Raw genomic sequence first — 8,322 nt, 5'->3', positions numbered from 1 at the left:
AAAGTGTTTGTTTTGGTCGAGTAATCCACCTTTTTACATTCATTGCAGATGTCGAACCTTTTTGAGACATGTGTGGGATATGCCAACGGAGCGAGTCGTAGTTCGCGGAACCTGTCCTCCGCGGCCTGGGCCATTTTTTATCCAAGCGGCGAGTTAGTGAGTTTCAGAGGTGTGTGTATTGGGCAATCAACGAATAATATCGCTGAGTATAGCGCGTTGATAGAACTCCTCTCTGATGCCATCACCCATGGTATACGCCGACTAATCGTTAGGCTAGACTCACAACTCGTGATACTACAACTCAATGGTATATATTCTGTCCGCAATCCAGCTATTTATCGCATGTTTCTAAGGGTTAAGATTTTGGAAAGACAGTTTGATTTAATTCAATACCAACATATTTCCAGGAACTTAAACACATTAACCGACTCATTAGCAAACTATGTGTTAGATAGACATTTGCGACATTTATAAAAAGAGACACATCATCAGTATTGTACAAGTGGATCATATAACTCAACCAGAATAAACCCCGAAAATCAAAATATATATATAAAATCTGTTTATCGTTCATACATAATGTTCTGTAACCAAGACAAAAATCGGTCGCATGACCCAAAAACTCAAAAATGCTAGGGGGTACCCTAGCCTAGTGATGCTCATGATAGCACGTCACGGCCTGTGCAATCATGCGCAAGAGACGAGTCCATCGTCTAGGCACACCAGTAGTATGTCGCTGCAACTGTAAAGGTAACTCATCAATCCTCACATCGGGAATGCCGAGAGTAAGGCTCTCAACCTGTTCCTGCACAGCTGTAAGGGTCTCGGTCACGTCAAGATCGCGGAGAATAACCCTCCCAGCAGTCTCCCCTGCTGGGGCAGCGACTGGCGCTCTCGGGCGAACTGCTGGACGAACAGGACCAACATCTGCAATGCACACAAGAGTTTGATTAAAGTCTTGACAGAATAAAGCACAGCAACATTATGAATAAAAACAGTAAACAGTGATATGGTCAGAGATTTTACCAATAGCGCCCCACTGTTCGCCATCCGGTAGCACCAAGTCCGGATCACCTCGGAAATCCATGCCAACATATGGATACTCGGAATAGACCATCTCCTGACGCTCGAACCACCTGAAGAAGGTATCAGTGAAAGTAATCTGAGATTGACCAGCATGCCTAGACATGTGGTCAACCCATCTCTGCATGCGTGGCTCGGTGGGAGAAGGCAAGTCGAGTGCAATATACTGAGGCTGCATCAGTGGTATTTTCTCCAAGGCAAAGGCAGTCAAAATAGAACCGAATCCAAAGTTCTTCAGCTTCCCATCCTTTACCTTGTTCAACTGACTTTTCATCTGAAGAAGTACTGCATCACACCAGTTGAATACTTTCGGTTGGAGACACTCCAAGGCGTGCTGCACATAAGATCTGTTGGCAACATGAAGAGATGCACTACCGGCCATCCTACCAATAGTATACAGAATGGACCTAAGAGACCTGTCAGTAATTTCACAGATAACAACCTTGCCGTCTCTGCTCGGCTGGGAACCTTCCCTGCAATACTGGCGGACATAATCTCTCACGGAGTCATTCCCTCGGGCCGAACCTGACAAAGAAATGGGGGCACCCCGCCTTGACAACCCAGTCAAGAAGTAAGTGTCTACGATGGTCAAGGGGATGGATTTGCTCCTAATCTGGAATACTTGGTTGATAGGATCCCAAGCATCAAGCATATACTGCAGTAAAGATATCTGTGCTCTCATACTAGAGATACGGAAGAACTTCAGCAGGCCACAGTTTCGCAGCACGTTCACCGTGACAGGGTCATGGAGGGCAATCATGTCCTCCTCTTCATGTTCTCATTCTCGCCATGTGAGGGTCATTTTGCTCAAAAGTCCCTGCAAAACAAACAAGAGAAAGAGTAAGATCCTGGATTTGATGAGAAACTGGCAAAATTTCATCAAAAACTGTGCAATAGAACTGCTTTTCTATGATCAACGCAATTGGCAAGTGTCCTACCTGCGTTGAAGGTCAAACTGCCTTAAGGCAGCTTGACATTCAATGCAGGTTTTGAATGGACTGCCTGCGCTGATGGCAGAGCGCCCTGGCAAAACCCCAGGAGCTCAGGAGAACAGGAAAACAGGCACAGAATGGGAAAAGGAAACCATGAAAAGAAAGAGCTAGGGTTTAGCTCCTACCTGGTCCAGACGGCGCCGAAAATCGTCCACAGAATCTCCCGGAATCAGCTGGTGAAAATCAAGGGGGAAGAGGCACCTCCAAAGCTCCAACAAGCCAAATTCAAATGAAATGGTAAAATGAGAGGTAAAAACACTTTTTAATTGCTTTTTACGTAGTTCAAAGCAAAATATTAGGGTTTTTTATCTCATATTATGTATTTCTAACTAAGTTTGATGCAGCAATTGAGAATACAGTACTATCCTTGAAAAGAGAAAAGCTAGTTATGGTAAAAAATCAAAATTTGACTATAGATACGAGCAGTTTTAGCACACAGTTCATGCTCGTTAAAAAATAAACGCAAGATCCGAGCAGTTTTAGTGCATAATTCATGCTCGTTAAAAAATAAACATAAGTTTGAGCAGTGTTTTGGCGCATTCAAGCTCGTTAAAAAATGAACCCATCCCGGTAAATAACCATTGGGTATGTAACCTTATCTGCCATAAAAGCCTTGGTCGTGTTTGCACCGTCACCTCCACTTTTCATTTGGCCGATCGTTCACCTCCATATGATTGTTTACCCATTTTGAGGAACAGCTGCGAAGAGTGATTTCACCCAGCCATCCTTGTGACACTGCTGTGATTGGAAGAATTCCAACCTGTACCTGGAATCAGCTGCTAACCCTGTTTATCACTCGTTCCTCAAAAGACGAGTCTTCTTTAAGCTCTTTTCAACTGACTCGTAAAATATGAAAAGATTGCCGAGTTTTGGCCTTCCAGCTCGTTAAAGCGACCGGAAGTGCTATCCCTCCTCTAGATTTTAATCTTTTTGGACCTGAGGGATTATTGCACAAAAAGATCGAGCGCTTGTTTTATTCGGCTCGTTAAAACGATCGAAAACTCATCCCTTCTGTATTGTTTTATACTTTTTCGGACTTAAGGGATTAGATGACGAAAAAGGAATTTTGGAGTTAACTTTATGTACCTTTTCAGACTCTCTAAAAATGAAAAGGGCCGAGTTATCCTTGTCGTTAGACTCGTTAAAATCAGTAAATAGCGACAAACTTGTCTTTAGACGAGAACGAGTTTCACTATCGCTAGGCTCGTTAAAACATAGCGATGGGCTTGCCCGAAGGGCAGGTTATAGAACAAGCATATGTTATCCTCCTCAAGCTTGACAAAAATAAAGAGGTACTGGTCAGCAATGACTGGGGAAAAATTGGGAGAAACTAAAGAGAACTTTGATGGTAGCAGGTCGCTCTTGAACATGACACTTTTCCTCCGTACCACAATCGGGTTGGGTTGTTTCATTCACCGGTCACATCACCATGGTCTCGCCATACCATCCATACTTGGGGTAATGCTACCAATCCATCGAATCAGTGTCGCCATATGTTCAAGAGAAGTCGTTCAAAAAGAGTCAACCGGGTCCCATCCACTACCATACATTATCCTTCATCCATTCATGACCGCCACCCTGAATCATATGTCACAGATCGTTTTCACCTCCATCAAAATCATTAGCTTCGTTCCGTGTCACTGATGTGGGATTCATTAAGGCCCTCCTTTGACGGATCGCTTCTTGTCGACATCAGCTCATTATCCAAGAAGTTGATCTAGGAACAACCCCTTCAGTACTTTGAAGCTTGCATGCCTCAATGGCAAGTTTCTCACTTCCGGCGACAGGTATACATCAATGACCTTCGACCAGAAGATTTTGCGTGGTGTTCGACGCCAAGTCCTGTATTCACACCACGTGAATTGTACTGCAGTACCTTGAGGGTCATTATCATTATCGGTGATTCCTCTCGCGCTTGTTAACGGTTTACATCATTAACCGGTAATCAAGCGATGTCTTTCCATGTTCGACTTCAGCGCAATTCTCACATGGATCGACTTGTACTTAGAGTGAAGATCGAACGAGTTTGAAGACCCCGGATCTAGTTTCATCCATCCGGGCTGCGATATATATTCAGGAAAAATAAAGACATTTGACATGTACATCATTGCAGCAGATGATCATCCTACTCAAAGGATGATAATTTCACCAAAATTATCAGTCTACCATCAGACGGTTGTCTGTGCTATGTACAAAAATGAATTTATAAAGCTGAGCATGGGAATGCCCGCCTCAGCTAGATCATGAAAGCAGTATGAATCATAATGTATTGTATTGTATCTTATTACAGGTCTCTTCCCAGCAAATGGATGTACTTCGGACCCTCCTGGATAAAGCATTTCACCCGATAAACGGCCTCATACTTTAGGGGGAAACTGTTATAGACATTTTTGTGCCTTGCATCACTGAGCATGAAATGTCAATAATCTAAGGGATCCAAAGTCCCTAAGCATGTTGTTCCTACCCCTAGAGGAACAAGGCCAACAAACCACAGCAATTCATAGAAGTTCTCCACCTGAAAACACTCAAAAACAAGCCAATTCTGGATCATGTCAACTGCTCCACTGTCTACCTACGTTGAATGTCAACTACAACAAAGGCTACCTGCGCTGAGCGTAACTGGACAAGTGGCAGGCTCGTTTCTCAATGTGTCAATGCTCAGGAAGCTTCCAAAATGACACTTGCATCAAGGAATTCGACTGGTGATGAGTAAGAGGTTCCAAATCTCCAAGTGGACTCAAGAACTGAGAGAGGGAGAGGACACTAGTCAGTTTCATACCAGCCTCAAGCTGACTCATCCTCTCTCCAAAAGATCTATATATAGATCTCTCCTCCATAGGAAGAGGAGGCTGGAATTTTGTTATTGCAAAGAATTGCTGCTGGTTTGAGACTGGAATCATTGGGTGCTTAATGCTTTGAAGGGAGGTGAAGATAGGAATTCCATTCTGCTGGGAAGGAGATGCTGGATTGGAGCCCTCTGGGTTGTATCTCTTCCTGAACCTTGTTATTTATCAATAAATCTATCTTGGTTTTCTCCTATATACTGATGTATCTTTGATGTATGATTGCATTAGTGTATTTGATTTATTTCTAATCCTGAATCGTTGATGAATATGAATATCTGCCTTTGTGTTGTGTTCTTCTCTTGTCCCAAGTAGCTGTTCTCTTGTCGCAAGTAGCTGTTCTCCTGTGATCTCGCAGGAATCAAGTAGCTGTTCTCTTGGATGAGCAAGTAGGCAAGTAGCTGTGAACACACAAAGGAGAAGAGGATCTAGATTGAGGGACAAACGGAAGGCATCGGTAAGTCCATTGATCTCTCTTCTTTCCCATTTCATAAAGGAAGAAACCAGAATAGCTGTCTCTGTTTGTTGCTAAGGCACTGTCACACCTTAGGTGGATAGGATCGTCCTGCATAGGCATTTTTCCCCACAACACCACGCCTTCACACACCATCACAATACTTCAAAACTCAAGTCGGCTTCCTTCCAAACGCTCCCTGACCTCCGTCGGCTTCATACGTTTATTGGTTGGCCTCCATAACTCCTAAGTCATGCTCCACGCATATATATCAGCTCGCCCTTCTCTTCCTTTACGTATTATCTCCATCGCACATGAAGCCGTGAGCTTGCACCCATTCAACCTGCTGCTCGTTCGACCTTCTAACCGCGCGCCTCTATCCAGTTGCGGTCGCACTTCAGGCGGAACCGCAGGACCTTACATCCTCCTCCACCTGAAGTCGTTGTCGTCCCCGACAACATACCATCTTCGTAGCCATCCACCAAAATCAACATCAATATCTGTCTCATCCATGATGTCAACTCCTCCACATATTGCAAACATCTCTGCATCATATGTAGAACCACTGTCTCCACCATGTCTCGTTCCAGCGACCATCTGTCACCAAGATCACCATACCAAGGTATACACCTCATCGGTATGTCATACATCGGAAAACATCTCAATCCATGACCATCGACCACCCTGTCACAATCTCCACATGCTGCTCTCCATTGTGGAAGGCTGGCCCCTCCATCTCAAGCTACATGCTTCCTGCAACCTCCCGTATCGACCTCATCATGTTTCGTCCTCGTGTGAACTGCTGCCATGATATTCCAACACAATGCTAACACATTTCTGTACATTGAGCTCCCTCATGTTTTGAACTAGTTGGGTAGCTAATCCAACTGTCACGCTTAAACCATGAGAATGCACATCCTCATGCCACCATCAGTCGTTTCTCAAAACATCCCGTCACATCCTCAACTCGATCAAGAATCCATCTCCATATAAGTATAAGCCATGCTCAGGTCCATGAAGTAGTCCTCATCTCATCTGCAACATGCTGTCCATGATGTTTGGTACTAATGTGCTATATGAACTCAGCCGCATCTCTCCCAACATCATCTATCTGCAAAACATCCATCTCCTCAATATGAAGAGACCATCTCATCAAACCGACTCTCGATGTGCCACATCCAGGTCCGTGAAGCAACATCCATCATATCTGCAATGTTCCATCCCTCAAGTCTGCCATAGAAACAAGTATACACCTATCTCATCTATCCATGTGCTGCCCATGATCATAGATCAATCAGCTTCCATGTGTCAAAGGTGGTTGAGTCTCGGCTCAACCCATGCCCAAGTGTTGCCACCAAGGCATCATCATCGTTGTAACTCCATCACTCCAAAGTGTCTCATCTCGATCTTCCACATCAAGTCACTCTTTCAAGTCATTCCCATACATGTACTCGAAAGTATGCACCCCATCCTGCATCAAAGTCTTTGACCTCAGCTCCTCAATGCTTCAGATCCTCTAAGTCCACCATATATGAAGTCCCTAAAAGTCACAACCTCATGTCATCATGAGCTCCATAAGTCATCTCCAATCAACACTCTAGCAAGCATACAAGTCTTGGCCCAAAGGTCTCTGCAAGATGCCTCAGCTCTCCATGTAGTAGGAATGCTCCATAGTTTGCTCACAACTCCATCCAAGTCCATGGCCTTGTTGTACATAAGTGCACAACCTCTCCATCGGCTCATAAGTAAAACATCCCCATGTCACATCAGCAAATCCATTTACACAACATCCCTACCTTGGAACTCCTCATTGGATGCCCATAAGTGACACTTCTACCAGTGCTCCTGCATAATGTCCCTGCATAAGACTGCCATGCTCCATGTCTCCAACCTAATGTCCATGACTAAGTTGCCCATGTAGTCCAACCAAGTAGACCCATCACAACAATCAATCATCCTCATCCAAGTTTGCAATCTTCAGCCTAGTGAACTCGGTCACCCAACCATATCATCATCATCACGAGTCCCTTCATAGCTCCCCCATTAAAGGTTCCACCAAGACTTCCTCTCTTGGTCTTGGCCATGAGAAGTCCACCCAAGTATCATCATACCTCAAGTGTGTGCCCTCCTCCAATCTGTCCATGAGTCATGCCGGGCACTTAGCCAATTCTCCATGTGGCTAAAGCATGACTCAATCCTCCGCAACGATCATCATGTTCCTCCCTTGTCACGGGCCTTTGTACCTTCTAACATAAGGTCACAAACAACCCCAACAAGTTCTGCAACAATCAATGGTCCTTGCCTCTTCGTACAAGGTCTCATCATAGACATCCATGGCAAGATCCTCCCTAGCATCGGCAAACTGATTTTTCCCTTCCCTACATATGGTCCATCCACCAAATGCTCAGATGAAACACAAGTATCAATACTTACTTCATCATCATCATGAGGCTCCTCCATAGGAGTGTCCTCATCCATCCATGTCTGTAAACTGCACGATCCTGGTCCAATTTGATCAATCTCAAGTGCATCCTCCATCATTGTCATATCTACAACATCCTCGATCATCATGGCTTCCTCTTCCTTGTTAGCACCATCTGCAACTTCATCTTGCTCCATTGTCCAACCAAGTTGAAGAAGTTCGTCTTCAATATTCTTTTCGAAGACTTCAAGTTCCTTTCGAATCCAGGGATTCTCTTCTTTCAACCACTTCAACCTGTATAAGGAAAGCAAGAGCTTCCCTTCGCATTCTTCCAAACTTGCCATGCCTTGTCATTCAACTTGGCCCAAGCACTAAGCTTCACCTCTGCTAAACTTGTTTCACCATGCACCTGAATCACCCTGATGTTCCACCTATTACCTGCAAAGCTTGAACTTCCTTTCAAGTCTTCGGTCTTCGTAGCATCAGCTCCTTGATTCAGTTCACTAGCTTTGATACCGCCTGTCACGA

The sequence above is a fragment of the Pinus tabuliformis genome, chromosome 1_2 (assembly GCF_031772625.1).
Source record: "Pinus tabuliformis cultivar Carrire ecotype Pingquan chromosome 1_2, CPIR1, whole genome shotgun sequence".
In the NCBI taxonomy this organism is placed as follows: Eukaryota; Viridiplantae; Streptophyta; class Pinopsida; order Pinales; family Pinaceae; genus Pinus; species Pinus tabuliformis.
This window is presented reverse-complemented; position numbering follows the sequence as displayed.